The 15893-nt window shown below is 35.6% G+C and overlaps 1 protein-coding gene across 11 annotated transcripts in view; it reads right to left on the bottom strand.

Annotated features, from left to right (window-relative positions):
- The window catches only part of Pou2f1 (POU class 2 homeobox 1), a 166791-nt gene that overhangs the window by 129826 nt on the left and 21072 nt on the right, over positions 1-15893 (bottom strand). The gene's annotated exons all lie outside the window — the stretch shown is intronic.

The following is a 15893-nucleotide window of genomic DNA, read 5'->3' as shown; positions in this document are numbered from 1 at the left end:
AAGACCCTACACAACTGGCCCCAACTTATTTACTTGTACTCACCTATGTTCTAGCCAAATGGAACTATCTCTGCTCCAAACACAGCTGACTTTTTCTACCTTTACCAGACTTTGCTTCACACTGTTCCTTCCTTTTGAAATGCAATCCCACCCTCCACCCATAACCCACCTGTCAAACTCCCAGGTATCACTGCCACTCTCAGGATCGTTCCCCAGCTCACCTCAAGTACAAAATGACTTCTACTCCTGAGCGCTTTGTAACTTACCACATTCTATCCTGAATGACTTTTTCCCAGTATGTCCAGTCTCCCCACTTAAATTATAAACCAGTTCCTGCCCCTCTCTTTGTAAACCTAATACGATACATAAAAGCAAACAACTACATTTATAAGTTATAAATGGTTTATCCCAAGACCATATTCTCTTTGAGGGCGGGAACTATTTCTGATTCATCTTTTGTTTCCTATAGTTTTCTGAATAAAGTATATACTTAAATAACTTGATTTAAAAAGCTAAAACTTTTAAGTCAAATATAAAATGTGCCATTATTACTCATGTTTTCCTCACTGAGCCACATTAAAAGATGCATTAAACATCTATACTGTAGTTAAATACTAAGCTAAGAGTCAGTGAAAATGTTAAAAATAAGCATAAAAAACCAGTCTCAGAGCTGGGGATGCAGCTCAGTGGTAAAGCTTCTGCCTAGACTTCAGGAGGCCCTGGGTTCAATCCTCAGAACCACAAAAACAACAAAACCCAACCAATCCTCCCTGTCCTAAGAAAGAAGCATCAGTATTCTCAGGAACACAGACGTGTTTTCAAAACAATCAGAAAAATAATAAAAGTGCTATCAAACATAATCAAACTCTTGAGTATAAATTTTAAGAGCTGGTATAGACAAGAAGTGCCATGGGAAAATTCAGAATAGAGAGATCAAAGTTGGCTAGTCTCAATAAAGGACACTTACGAAAGCTTGGCTAGCGAGCAAGAGGTAAGATTATCCAAACAATGTGTTCACCTAGCTTGCTCTAACGGCATATCCAGTTCTACATTGTACTTTAAAAACAAAACGCATCCCATGCACAGCACCACATCTCCAACATGTTAATGTTCATGCTCAGTGGCCCCACTGTCTGCACTAGTGCCTTCATCAAAAACCAGAAACATGACAATCATCTTCCAAAGTCCAAGATCATTTTCCACATTTTTCTTCACATGAATGGCACGGGCCAGGGAAGCAGATCTCAAAGACAACCATTTTAGAAAGCCCAGTTAAATTCGAAATAACAAATCACAATGAATCCTTTTGGCTTCTGCCCAACTCAATCAACAGTATTTGTAAGTGAACAAATCTTAGATAGGTTATGGTTGCCTAGAAGCTGTTCTCACTCCTGTTCAAATGTTTCAGATTAGAAATGCTATCCAAACAAAGAGCAGTATAGCATCACGGTTTTTAAGTTGAGACGCTGGAGCCAGCCAGCCTGCGTTCATAGTCCCAGCTGAGTAAGGTTCTTTTGGCCTCAGTTTACCCACCTCTAAAAGGAGAACAAAAATAGTTAACTCCGTACTATCATGAAAATCAAATGAGGGCCAGGGATTTAGCTCAGTGGTTCCACCACCTGCCCAGCAAACGCAAGGACCTGAGTTCGATCCTCGGTACCAAAAAAAAAAAAAAATCAAATGAATCAGTGTATGAAAACACTGTACTAATCTAGAATACAGTCATCAAGTAAAGAACTATTTTCTTCTGTTATTATTCGAAGTAATTAAGGGGATTTAGTCAGGATTACTGAGGCAATAATACAGTAGTAAAATGTGCCAGCTTCAAATGTCAAAACTAGGCAATACCAGTACATATCACATTAGCATTAAAGAAAATGTAAAATCTATGTATACATAGAAACTCAGTATATAACAGAGCTGGCATTGCAGGAAAGCTAAAAGGAAAATTTAACATCATGCTGAGAGAATTGAAAGTCGTATTTTTTAAAAAGATCTCCACCTCACATCCCACACAAAAAGCAATCCCAAGTAGATTAATGATGAAAATGTGAAAAAATAAACTTTAAAACCTGGAGAAAACATAAAAGAATTTCCCTAGGCAGAGAGCCCTTCTTTTATTTATTTATTTTTTGGAGACAGAGTCTCTGGTTGCCCAGGATGGGCTCAAAACTGTGATCCTCCTGCCTCAGATTTCCAGAATGCTAGGATTACAGGTATACACCACCATGCCTGACTTAGAAATATTTCTTTAATAAGACATACACACCATAAAAGAGGATGGTAAATCCAACAGTACTAAAATAAAAAACTTTTTTCATTGAGTCCCTTTAAAAATACAAAAGCAAACCACATGCTGGGAAATGATAACAGAGCACATATAAATAACAAGGATTTAAATCATATCCTAGAAATCGATGAGATAAAAACCCAATACAAAGGGTCTAAACATATTAACTGGCAATTTACAGAAGAAAACGTAATACTGTATCAAAAAACATATGAAGGGCTGGAGGGTTTAACTCAGAAGGAGAGTGCTTTGCCAAGCATGTGTGAAGTCCTGGGTTCAATCCCCAGAACTGGGGGAAAAAAAACCCGTATGAGGAGTGAGAGGTAGGGGAGACATGGGTGTATGGGTGTGGGTGTGTGTGTGTGTGTGTGTGTGTGTGTGTTCAGGACTGAGCAAACAAGGGGGAGAGTGAGCCAGGTCCCCGGAATCACAGAGAACTTTTTTAAAGGCACATGAAGAGATGCTTAATCTAATTAATATATTACAAACTATGAAATGCCATTTCATGTCCATTGGGACTAGCAAAGATTAATAACCTCCTGGCAAAAATGAGCAGCAGTTGTAAGAGTAAATTGATAGACATTCTAGCAATATCCAATAAAACTGAAGATGTGCATACCATACAAAGCAATAATCCCACTCTTAGATTATTTATACATACATATACATTTTATGTAACACACTCTTCAATGAAACTCTTAAAAAACATACAAGATACAGTACAAGATTATGCATCATACCATTGTTTATGAGTGCCAAGAACTGCAAATAGTCAAAAATGTACATCAACCAAATGAATAAATCAACCACAGCATACTGATTTACTTAATAAAATATTTTAGTTGTGAAAATGAATCGTGGTAGACTGTCTGCTAATCACTAGCTGTCATCATTATTCCCTTCCATGCCATTTTGCAGTGAGCCTTTGCTGCCCCTTCCAAAAGCTGCATACCTCCAGTGTGGGATGGCCTTGAAAAGAATGCAGTGAGAGTGACTGGCCTAAGTCTCAAAACGCCTTGAAGATTTTCTCTAGTTCCTTTGTAACTCTTCTCAGCTACCAAGTGAACATGATGGGGCTACAAACCATAAAAAGCAGAAACAAGCTCTCTCTGTGGAAACATCTTAGCCTACCCCATCTTTAGCAGGTGGTCACAGAAGCACGAGCAAGTCCAGTCAAGATCAGCAGCATCACCTGGGTGACCTACAGTCTTCAAGGTGTTATTTGAAATCAGTTAAGTTTTGGGGTTTATGACATGAATAAATTAGTGATAACATGTTACATGAACACATCTGACATACAATGTTGAGTGTAAAAAGCTGCACAAAATATGATTATCATTGCAATCCTCTCTGTACTGTGTTTTTCTAGTTGGTATTTAACACTAATTAATAAAAGCAAGGATCTGTGTTGTGTTTGTCATTGTTTTCTCAGCACCTAGAACAAAGACTGGCAGAAATTCTAGCTCAAAACTCTCCACAGGACGAATCTGCATCCTGGACTGGGAATCACTGTTCTCGTGGGAGTAGCACAGCAGCAGTTAACACCATGGGGTTGGCAAACTACAGCCCGTGGGCAGAACCTGGCATGATGACTATTTCTGTATGGTCCACAAACTAGTTTGTTTTGTTCGGTAATGGGGATTTGAGCCTTCTGCATGACAGGCAAGCACTCTACCACTGAGCTACTAGCCCTTCTCATTTTAATTTGTGACAGAATCTTCTCTCGATCTTCCTGCTTCAGGTCCTGAGTAGCTGGAATTACAGGGATGTGCCACCATCCATGATTCCTAAAAATAATTCTTAAAGGCTGGGGACTTAGCTCAGTGGTTTCGCTGCCTGCTGCGCAAGCGCAAGGACCTGAGTTCGATCCCCAGTACCAAAAAAAAAAAAAAAAAATCTGAAGCAAAAAAAAAAAAAAAAATACTTAGAACACTTCTCAGTTGAAGAAATACAACTGGCCAATAAATACATGAAAAAATGTCCAACATCACTAGCCATTTGAGAAATGCAAATTAAAACAAATTCCATCTCACCCCAGAAAGATTTCTTGACCATCATCAAGAAAGAAATCAACCAATAACACATGCTGCTAAATACTATGAAAGAAATGGGGGACTGATGAAGTTCGTTAACAACCAGTTGCCAAAAAATCCCAAGAATCACATTTGTTGTGATAGATACTAAAGGGGAGGAAATATGAAGGAGAAAGTTACTGAATCTTGTTCTGTTAAGTCGCCTCTCAAAAATGATAGATGCTTTCAAGTTAAAAAAAAGAAAAAGAAAAACAGAAAGTGAGATAAATTTTTATTTATTTGGAGACAATGCAACTACAAGAGCGAGCATATAGGTTTAGTAAAATGGTTAAAAATCTCAGTTGTCCCACAGTTTAGCTTTGGAACCTTGGGAAAATTATTTCAACTAAATCTCAAGATTTTTCTATTGTAAATGGGGTTTTAAAACATTACAACCTAAGACACTTGAGTATTAACACGGTTAAGCACAGTGCCTGGCACACCATCAGGGTTTAACAGATGTCCACCATTATTATCACCACTAGTTTGCACCATTGTCTTGTCTAAATAGATCTCTTCATATTTCCTACAAGGCACTTACTTACAGTCTATGTTTTCCATTTTTCTCAAATATTCCTTTGCCTATGTTTAAAAAAAAAAAGCTTTTATTTTACTTCAGCAAATTTCTTTAGCTATGAAGCTACTATATGTTCTAAGCCCTGTCTATTCTAACATTTTCAACTGCAAATCGATGTAAGGCTCAAAAGAAAGACATTTCTCTAGGGGAAAGAATTACAGGAATGGACATTAGCCCAAAATGCCTAATCATTTGAACATAACACATATACTGTGACTACAGTCTTTGCTTTTTTCACACAGCAAATAAAATAGAACTAATGCCTTAAAAGAATGTTTTTAAGTTATCTTTTTCATGCTCATATAAGCATTTGTTGGTTTTTCTGTTTAAATCAAAGAAAAAGCAGTGCCAATGTCAGATTTTAAAGTGAGCGACCATTTGATGCCGAAAATGAGACATGACTCCTCAGCACTACCTATTCTTGTACAAAACAATAAATGATTCCCTGCAGGACACGGTCTACAGCTCACCTACCCAACTTAATAACAATCTTATCACCAAAATACCCTGAGCAATGGATAGCATCAAGAAGTAGCTCTGTTATAAATTTAGGAACAAAATTAAAGGTCCTAGGGAGACATTTCCACAAGCACATCTAGGCAGTGAAAAGGGACTGCCACATTCAGACAGGATTTTACTACTTTGTAAGTATCTCTCTGCCTAAAGCAACTCAAAATTATGACTGCTTCAAAATAAAGATTTGTGTAGCTATAACCAGTGCACCCAGACCCCAATACATCAATAGATATTTATTTAGGGTCTTCAGATCAGGAAAGACATTTTAGTGCTATATCTCAGACTTTCCAAATACACCCCCCCAAAAAAATTCTTTCCCTTTAGCCAGTGACAGTTCATTTGAAGACCATCATTTTAAACTTTTCTGTTAGCATAAGTGAAATTATATAGTGTAAGTATCACTTAGTTGAAGTCTGAGATCCTGAATTCTAGTCTTACCAGATGCATGACTTTAAGCAAGTCACTTAATCTCAGTTATTCTTCGACTTGGAACTCAAGATATTATTAACCTGAAAAATCATGTTTTTCCACCATCTATTCCTTTGTCTCAACAACAGTTACCACTGTTATCATTTCTGTATGAGGGTCATGTCAAAGTCAAAGGTGGGGAATGAACCCAAGGACTCACACATACTAGGCAATTGCTCTACTACTGGGCCACACACCCACTCCCTCTGCACCACCCGGATCATTCTGGCTACAGCACTTTCCAACCACCTCCCTGCCTCTGGCCACAGACCACTCCAATTCGTGCATTGTTCTGTAACCTGACGTCTTTCTGATGTCAAGTCTACTCTTAATCTCCTTCCACATTCATTAATATTTCCTCGCCTTTCTATAACATAAAAACCATCTTATTTCTGACCATCTTCACTTTGTATGTTTAATCATGTTGACTACCTGTTATTTCCTAAATTCAGTAAGCTGTTTCATATCTCTATCCTTTTGTTCACATTGCTGGCTGGAATTTACTTAATGATAACCTCTGGATTCAAGGGGTCTACCTGGGAGAACAAGATTCAACTAGGATTCTTCTACTGTGATAAAGTTTATAATTAGGCAACGCAGAGATTAATAGTAAAATAGAATATTTATAACAATAATGTTAAAATTTATGTGAGTGTACTTTCTCAAAATATCTTACTGTAGGGCTGGGGATTTAGCTCAGTGGTGCTGGCGCCTACCTGGCAAACACAAGGTCCTGAGTTAGATCCCCCTGGGGAAGGGGGGTCCTTATTGTACTGTAGACTTTAGCAAGCTCAGCACATGATTTTTTTTTCTTTCCTTAAGTCAATAACTTTGGCCAATGTAGAGCGAGGGGACAACTGATACTGCTTTCTTCATAGATTTTTTTAAGTAACAAAAGTCAAGATATATGTAAGATACAACTACAGTATGGACTAAACTTAGGCAATACATACACACACATATATATACACACGCTAAAATAAAATCAGAATTACTCCTATGTCAAAACTCAATTTAAGGGTCGGGGATTTAGCTCAGTGGTACCACTGCCTGCCTCGCAAGTGTGAGGGCCTGAGTTCGATTCCTGGTACCAAAAAAAAAAAATTCAATTTAATAAATATCTTCTGTTATCCTTAAGGCCAGACACTAGTTCGGCTGGGCTAGGAGGTGAAGTGGAGGGACAGTGGCTGCCCTCAGGGAACTTGGAAACAAACTCCCGCAGCAAAGCACATTAGCACAGTCAAACTTACAGTAAGTAGGTTGAGACTGCCCACTGATTTCCGCATTCCATCCTAACCTTTAAATGAAATTAATGTTCTTATTTTATAAAAATAATTTAAAACAATACTGAGGTATTTTCCTGGTTTGAAAGAACATTACCAAAAGTATTCCTCTTTAAAACTAAATAATCTGTGAATAGGCTTTAAAAATGAACTGTTGGTAAAGCAATTTAATTCACCATATAATAAAGGAGTCTCAAATATTTTGTCCAAGGACCCAACCAAGCCAGAAGAAATTCCATTCTACATTCTAGTCAGGATTTCACACTGATAAAATTTCCTAGATGAATCTACTCTGAATGCTTCTGAAGCTGCCTTTTTTCTAGATGCATCAGAAAAACAAGTGTAAAGGGAGAGGGGGAAGATGAGGAGGGGGAGGAGGGGAGAAGGAAGAAAGGAAAGAAGGGAAGGAAGGGAAGGAGCCCACAAAGTCAACAACTTTTCCGTGGTAAAATTTTTTATTATTTTACCTACTAAAGTAGGCAAACTTGGCACCAAGTTAAGCAGAAGAAGGTAAAAAAACTAAAATCAATTTTATTTTAAAATAAAAAATTCCTGCTGGACGCAATGGTGTGTGCTTGTAATCCCAGCTACTTGGGAGGATGGAGCAGGAGGATTCTGAGTCTGAGGCCAGCTCTAGAAACTTAGCAAGACGCTGTCACAGCAACAAAATTATCTTAAGTCAATCATTTCTAAGTTTCAATACTGGGGAGGGGGGCATAGAAAAATAAAAGATGACACTGGGATAGTGGGAAAAAATGGTAACTTGCTGTGTAATAGTTATTTAGTAAATCATTATAGAATTCACAGAAACTAAAATTCAAACAATTAAATGTAAGAACTATAAATTTTTCTTTGAAATTAAACTCTTTTATGGTCCTAAGTGAAGCTGCCCCCTGATAATCAAGTTTGCCCAAGTTTCTGAAGTATTTCATTAAGCAATTCATCAAAAAGTGCTCCTTGCATCATCCCATTTTAAAATATGAAATGTAACAAACACTGTGGTGCAATAAAACAATCCTTTAAAAAAATTCAAAGGCCTAAGCAGATTATGTAAACTTGAATTAAATGTACACACAAATCAGTCAATACACAAAGCTCTTGGCAAAATGACAGACAGGGCAGTTCTTGGCAGAGAAATATCAGAAATGCCATCCTAGAGGGATGTCTTTTTCCAAGTCCCATCACATATCAGATCAAAAGTCAAACTAGCTATTCACATGAAGTTGACTCTGCTATCAACAAGAAACTATCAAATTCAGCTACATTTCTTTTCTAATAACCAGAACTACTCTGATTCACCTTGCCACTAGTGGCTCAGTTATGAATACTTTTTAGTTGGAAGTTTGCAACAAAGTAAAAGAAAAAATAAAAATAAGAAAATCTATAACTTAACTATATAATCATTCAGAATAATATTTTGGTTTATATTCTCAAATTATCAAGAATGGAGTTTAATACGGTTCCATTTCTTCAAAGTAAGAAAAAGTAACACGAAAGACAGATTTAGGGTAGATTTCTCCCTACAAAACTTACTATTAATAATTTCTGTATGGATTTCAACATGGAAAACTACACAGGAATAAGAATCTGGATAGCACTTTGGAAAACACATTTGAATTTTTCAAACAATTTTTTTATCAATGATTGCTACTTTATTATAGACATTTTCTACAAAGAAAATGTAAATACCTGTGCTGCTTTTTTGCAAAGATATAATACATAAAACCTGGACTTTCGGTTCTAAAATATACTCTCTAGAAATCTTTTCAGATAATCATAATACAATAGCATGACTTTCATGTGTAGAAGCTTCTAAAGGGATTCTATTATGAGAAGAGATGTAAGAAAACACATTTTAACCCTTCAAAGTCTGCTGTTTCAGTTTTGAAATGCCCATAACAATGGAACATAATATTTTTTCTTTTCAAATTCTTGTACCTTGAATTTTTCTAGGTAACATATGAATTTCATGCAAAAATTCAAAAAATTGCAATCTTTAGCATAAATAATAACTCGATTTAAATAATCAAGATATCAAGAACTGGAAAAATTCAGAGAATTAAATTATTTTAAAACATTTTATCCATTATGATGCCTATAATACCATACATTCAGTGATGACAAAAATGTTTTCACCCACTTTGCAAAACCTAATATGTCAAGCAGAAACCAAACATATAGGAAGACCAACCAGCTTAGGCTATCAGACCAGGAACAATTCCAAGAAATATGACCCTTTAAAGGAAAAAGGATATTTTTTTAGTACTAAATATAAAGATCATGAAAAATAATCAAAATAAAAACTTCCCACTAATATACTGAAACAGCTTCTCCAAACTCATAAGTGTATTTATTTCCAGACCCAGCAAAATACATGAATTTGATACTGAGCCTAATTTATTACGGTATAAATGAATTCAAGGTTAGTTTTAAGGTTTAAAATGCCGTGTTCTGTTTGTATAAGATTTTCTTATATCTCACCAAAAAAAGAAAAAGAAAAAATTCCCTCACTATTATCTGGAACAGTTGTTACTAAAAAGTCTTTATCTACTGACCTCTTGAGGGAAAATAATTCTGAAACCACTAAAAAAAGGGTATTAATTTACTTTTAGAATTCCTGCAAAACAAACTAAAGTTTTTCTATATGCATTCATTTTTAATCTCTCCTAAACTGAACACAATTAGGGAAGTTAACAAAATCTGAATGAAGTAACTCACAATAAAGAAGAAAGGGTGTTTTTAAAATGTATTTTTAAAAAATAATGTCATCCTGGAACACCAAATTGAAGTGTTTATGATATTCCGGGATCACAGATTTCCTGTTTATCAGATTAGTAGAAATCATTTTTAGTTAGTTTTTGCACACTGTTGATAAAAAGAATCCATTTCATGAAAGGTTTAGCTATGTCAACCTTTATTGAAAACCCAGACTATACTGCTACCTTTGTTATGTATACACATAAATGCTCCATCTCAAAGCAGTAACCTTGCAGAGCAATGTTAATAAACTGTTCTCTCAAAATAAAGATTCCATTCTTTCCCACATGTTCCTGGAATGACATCCTCAAGAATAAAAATGCTATTAAGCATCATTTTTCACTCTTGCCTAAAATTTGAACATCACAATCTAAATTGAAAGAAGTATCAATAACAGTCCAACTACATATAATTAAACAAGAGAAGACAACAGTACGTCCAGTCACAACCACTCCAAAACTACCTCCATAATTCTAGCCCCCTGAACTAAAAAAGATGAGTGTTCATCCATTTGTTCTTCATTTCATACTCTGTTCTTTGCTGGAAAGGAAACGCCAGGGCCGGGGATTTAGCTCAGTGGTTCTGCTGCCCACCTCGCAAGCCCAAGGTCCCCAGTTTGATCCCTGGTACCAAAAATAAAAAAATAAAAAAAAAAAGGAAATGCCAGAGCACACTGCCCAGAATGGCAGAAAAGGTCAAAACATGGCTAGCGTTTAAGTGCAATGCTAGGAAATATCCTGAAAAGATGACACACAAAAGAATTTCATCATACAGGCAATGCTCTTTTTCACTGCTGACTTTACATTATTCTATTTAAAAAAGAATAAAATGTCAATTATAAAAATAAACACATCTATTAATAAAGAGAGTATCTACCATCTTATAGCAAAGATAACAGCGAAGAGTGCCTTGCAAATTATGCTTTCATTCTTTCATGCTCATCACAGTGCTCCACTGCACACAGAAAGCCATCCTCTTCACAGGTGAATCAGCATCCTCAACTCTAATGACTGTCACGTTAGTCAATCACATCAGTGATCTTGAGCCCTGTCATCTCCTAGAGCTGTTCTTCCTCTAAAACAAAAAAACTGTCCCAGTGCAACCCTAACCTCCTGGACCTTTCATTCCTTTACACCTGTTAAAGATGTTTTCCAACTCATCCAGACCTTCTGCTCTTCCATTTTCTCCAAGACCATCAATCTACTCCTGTCTTCACTTCCCTCTCAATCCCCCTGAGACCAGAATCCATTAGTAACTTTCACTCCCTTGTCCTTCTGCCACTGGGTTCCTGTGCTCCTTACTCCTTCCATACATTGGCCTGCCAAGTGTTATTAGAAAAGTAAAAAGAACGGAAGCACCATCCTACACCGCATAGCAAGATTCCTCATGTATCTTTGGAACCTTGATTTCAGTGGGGTGAGGAGGGAATTAAAGTTGCATTAGTGCAGATACAAAATTTAGAGTTTTCATTGTGTTCTGATAAGGAAAATGCTAGTATCTAGAAGGACCAGAAAGAAAAGGAAAGGTTTGAGCATGAAGGGGGTTTAAGAGGACAGGTAACTAGACAAAGTGTGCAGATGAGAAGATGACGGATGTCCAATTACAGGGCAGAAAAAAAATACAGGCTCCATGGTTTCAAATTGTACAAAAATAATTTAAATGATTTATGTGTTTCACTGACACAAATAAATTGAAAAGCCCCCCCCCCCAATATTTATCTCCAACACAATCCAGGGTTTAACTTCTTCCACAGTAAAAGCCCAAACTCTTGAAATCTGATAACCTGGGTTTAAATCTTAGCTCTTCTACTTCCTGGCTATGGGAACTACACAAGTTACTCCACATTTCTGTGCTTCAGTTTCCTCATCTTTAAATAGAAGTAATTATAATACCTACAAAATAGGGTTGTTATGCAAATTAAAGGAGTTAATGCACAAAATATACAAAGCACTTGGAACACTGACTGCCACATAATAAACACCATATTAAATGTTAGCTATTTTTCTAGCTAAAAAACTTAAAATGCTATTTAGATGCTCTTGTGTTCATGTAGTCATTTACATCAATGACAAGGAAGATAGTACTAACTCCCCCAACCGTTTTATCTCAACTGAATCCCGTCACCCTGCAGTTCTGGCAGTCTTCCTTCACTATTCCCTGATGCTTCCTCTCCCTTCTGGCCCTAAACAACTGGCATAAGGAAACCCAACGCTTCTTTCACAGCACACTGAATATACACCCTTCACAGTGTTTATCACAGTCACATGGTATTGTAATTTTCAGTTGACTTGGCTACTCGTGCCTCTGCCCCCAAATTATAAATTCTTCCAGGATGGGAGCTATCCTATCTGATTAAGGGATTCCAGAGGAAGGTTAAAGTAAGTGAGGTAATGTCTATACATGAGTGTAACATGATACCTCATGAATATTAGACCATGCTAAGTAAATGAATAAATTACTCACTCGAGCCTTATGATTGTTTTATGCTTTCTTACAAAGTATAACAAAGCAAAATTCATCCATTAAGTTCATCTACGACCTTAATGTCTTATTATTTATAAATGTGCTACAGTTAAATATTTAAGAATACCTACTGAGTTCTTACAGAACACTGCACTAAAAGAAATACCACATGTCAATTTCTTGCAATATTTAAAATTCAAGATATTTTCATATTAATCACACAACAAATTCATTTCAAAATAAATCTCTTAACCAGTTAAAAGCAGTAAAACTTTTACACTGTGTAAAGGAAAATATATTAACTTTCAAGTATGTGCATCTTTTCACAAGCCATAGGTCATTCTATTACCACAAGTTGGTATTTCCCTCTCCTTGGTGATCAGAAGCTGACTAGTATTCATGGTTGTTTTCTCTCTGTATGCAAACTTAAAAAAAATTATAGATAGTAAGATTTAAACAACAGTCAAAACTGGCTGGTCTGATTACATGGTAATACTATTCTATACATGGTTTCTGTTTAAACTAACTTAAAGCACATCTTTTCAAAGGTTCATATGAAAAAAGGTATGAAAGCCAAGCTATTCTTTTTCATTTCCAGTAAGTCATAAACATATGTTTTAGTTACATTACTGATCAACAAAATTCCTACCCAGAAGTTCACAAAATGGCATATCATATATATTGGGTCATCACGGTATCAAAAAAATACGAGAACTGGGCTGGGGATTTAGCTCAGTGGTGCCACTTCCTGTCCCGCAAGTGCAAGGTCCTGAGTTCAATCCCCAGTACCAAAAAACCCCCCAAAAAACAACAACAAACAAAAAAACAAAACCAAACAAATAAGAGAACCTATAAATAATTCAATGTTCCAACTATTAAGAAGATAGAAACCTAATAAGCACTATATTGCTCAAAATGGAAACTCAAGTGGGGATCTGATATTCTCATAAATTTTGAAACAATAAAAAACAAAAAATATAAAAACTTTGGAAGAGGAACAGTTGGAGGGGATTGGGATGAAAATGAAAATATATGCACTATTTTATAAGGGTCCTCTACAAAATCAAAATCATTTTAAAATTTGGGGTTACAAAAAGTGTAAACACAAAATTACATTTATTATTAAACTTTAAAGCATCGCTGTCCATGGTTTTCAATTTACTTACCGTAAGACCTGGGGTTAAATTATTTAACTCCTCCTTAAAGGAGGGAGGAGTATCTTAGCACCTTATTTATTCTCTCACACTTTATCAAATAAATACGGAGACTTGGCTTTCCCTACAAATCTTCTCATTAGGTGATCTGTACCCTGGCTCTGCCATTTGCAGCTGGGTGATCTCAAATAAATTATTTCAGCTCTCCAAACTTGTTTCCTCAACTGTAAAATAGAAGTAACAAAAGAACACATCCTCATATGATGGCTGTGAAGATTAAAAGATAAAGTATTTAGCACAGTTCTGGCACACAGTAAGATACTCAATGAACACTAGCAAGTATTATTATTTTGATGATTTTTAATGGTAGTATTCTTTCCAGCAAGTAACCAGGTAGATGATATTTTACTAAAGAATTAATTTTAGGTTATTTTAAAATTTTTTCTTTTTTAAAAGTGCAGGAAAGGTGTGAATTCCAAATTTAGGACATTTATTTAGGATGTATTCAGGAAGTTCAGTCACTGCACCTAATGATACACAGGTATTAAGATACAGATTTGCACTCCCATTAAGAGATATGAGTGCCCAACTCATTCCATCTACGTTAGCCAACAATGAAAATCAGTATTTTCATTAATCACTTTATTAAAATGGTGCTCAATATTGCTTTAATTTTCTTTTACTTGATTATTTGTGAAACTAATAATTTTTTCAGCTCATTAAAATCTTACAGGAACAATTTCATTCAGTGAAGGTCTGGGTTATTTTTAAGGAAAGAACAAAAATAAAGATACACAGAAATATAAAAAGGAAATTAAAATTAAAATAAGCATACATTTAGAATGTAAATATGTAAAGTTATTCAACTACAGCATAAACTTGACACTAAGATTCCTAGTAGCTAAAACAAAATGAAAAATTTCTGAATTTGGCAGGGGGAACGGGGGTCAGGAGAGCAGCAGCAATTGATTCCTCAAGAAAAACAAAACTTCTTTCAGGCCCATCCTGTGAGTACTTGCAGGAGTGCCCAACCTGCAGCCTGCAGACCATTTGCCTTTTTAAAAAAAATGTTATAACAAATATTTTAAAAGGGAAGTTCTGTTTCTTATAAATATTAACTATATTATTTGTTTTACATTTGCTCCCAAGACAATTCCTCTGTACTCAAAGTGGCCAAGGCAAGCTAGAGGTTGGATCTGCCTTTCCCCATGGCTACAATGGTATGTGCATGTAATTCTAGGCACTCAGGAGACTGAGGCAGGAGGACTGCAGTTCAAGGCCAGCATGGACCACTTAGCAATCTCCCAGAAAGATCTTCTTAGGAAGGATACAAAGGACAACATTCTCAACAATAATAAATGTGGTAGAAGGATTCACTTGCTGCAACCTTTCAGATTTTCTAACACTATTAAATACACTATCATTATCATTATTTCTGTTTTTGTATGGGACACATATATGTTGTATCACTTTATTTTTACACTTGTCCCCAAAAATAAAAAAATAAACATTCTCAAAAAGTACTATTTTGTCTATTTAATAAGGAATAGGAATGGAAAATGCAGCTTCTTCAGACTTAATGGCTGATACAAACAACTTTACAATAAAATCTTACCACTGTTTTTTTTAATCACTTTTTTTAAGTCATCTAATGACCTTTAGCTATATTAGAGTTGTTGTCTAAAACCTTTTAACAATCATTCTGAAAACTATTACTCAAAATTCACTTTGAGGATTCAATTTTAAGAGTATCATATAAGGTAACGTACATGGTTTGTTTTGTTTCTGCTTTGAAAGAAATGTTCTTGTTCTCTCAGGCTTAACCTCTCTAAACTTTAGGCATTAAAGAAAATTTGGTCACATGACCTCTGACTAAGGTCTGATAATCCTATTTTAAAATATATAATGCTTCAATATTGTAGCAAAAAACCTTGTTGTCTTCACTCATAAAGAGTGAGTTTTATAGGAGAGAAAAAACAGGAAAACATGAAAAGATAAAGGACACATGGCAGAAAAGATGTTAAATTTCATATGCTTATTTCTAAAATTATGCCTTCAATCATCATTCACAGGTTCAGTCATTCATTTTATTCCCACATGAACCCAAGTTACCTCAAAACCTTATAGATACATACAACCTCCTTCATTATCTAAACCATGGCTTTCTTTTGCAGAAGACATGTTAGCCCAAAGAGATTAAGACCAAAGAAGTAGAGAGTACCAAAACTGGGAGTGGAAATTTTTCAAAAGTTGGACAAACAACTAAGCATTCTCATATCCTACAAGGTAGTACAAATATTAAATGCTACTCTT

This window comes from Heterocephalus glaber, unplaced genomic scaffold, assembly GCF_053883595.1.
Source record: "Heterocephalus glaber isolate CG9 unplaced genomic scaffold, H.glaber_assembly_v1.0 deba00000738, whole genome shotgun sequence".
In the NCBI taxonomy this organism is placed as follows: Eukaryota; Metazoa; Chordata; class Mammalia; order Rodentia; family Bathyergidae; genus Heterocephalus; species Heterocephalus glaber.
Note: the sequence above shows the minus strand (reverse complement) of the source record. Positions and strands in the feature narration are given on the sequence as shown.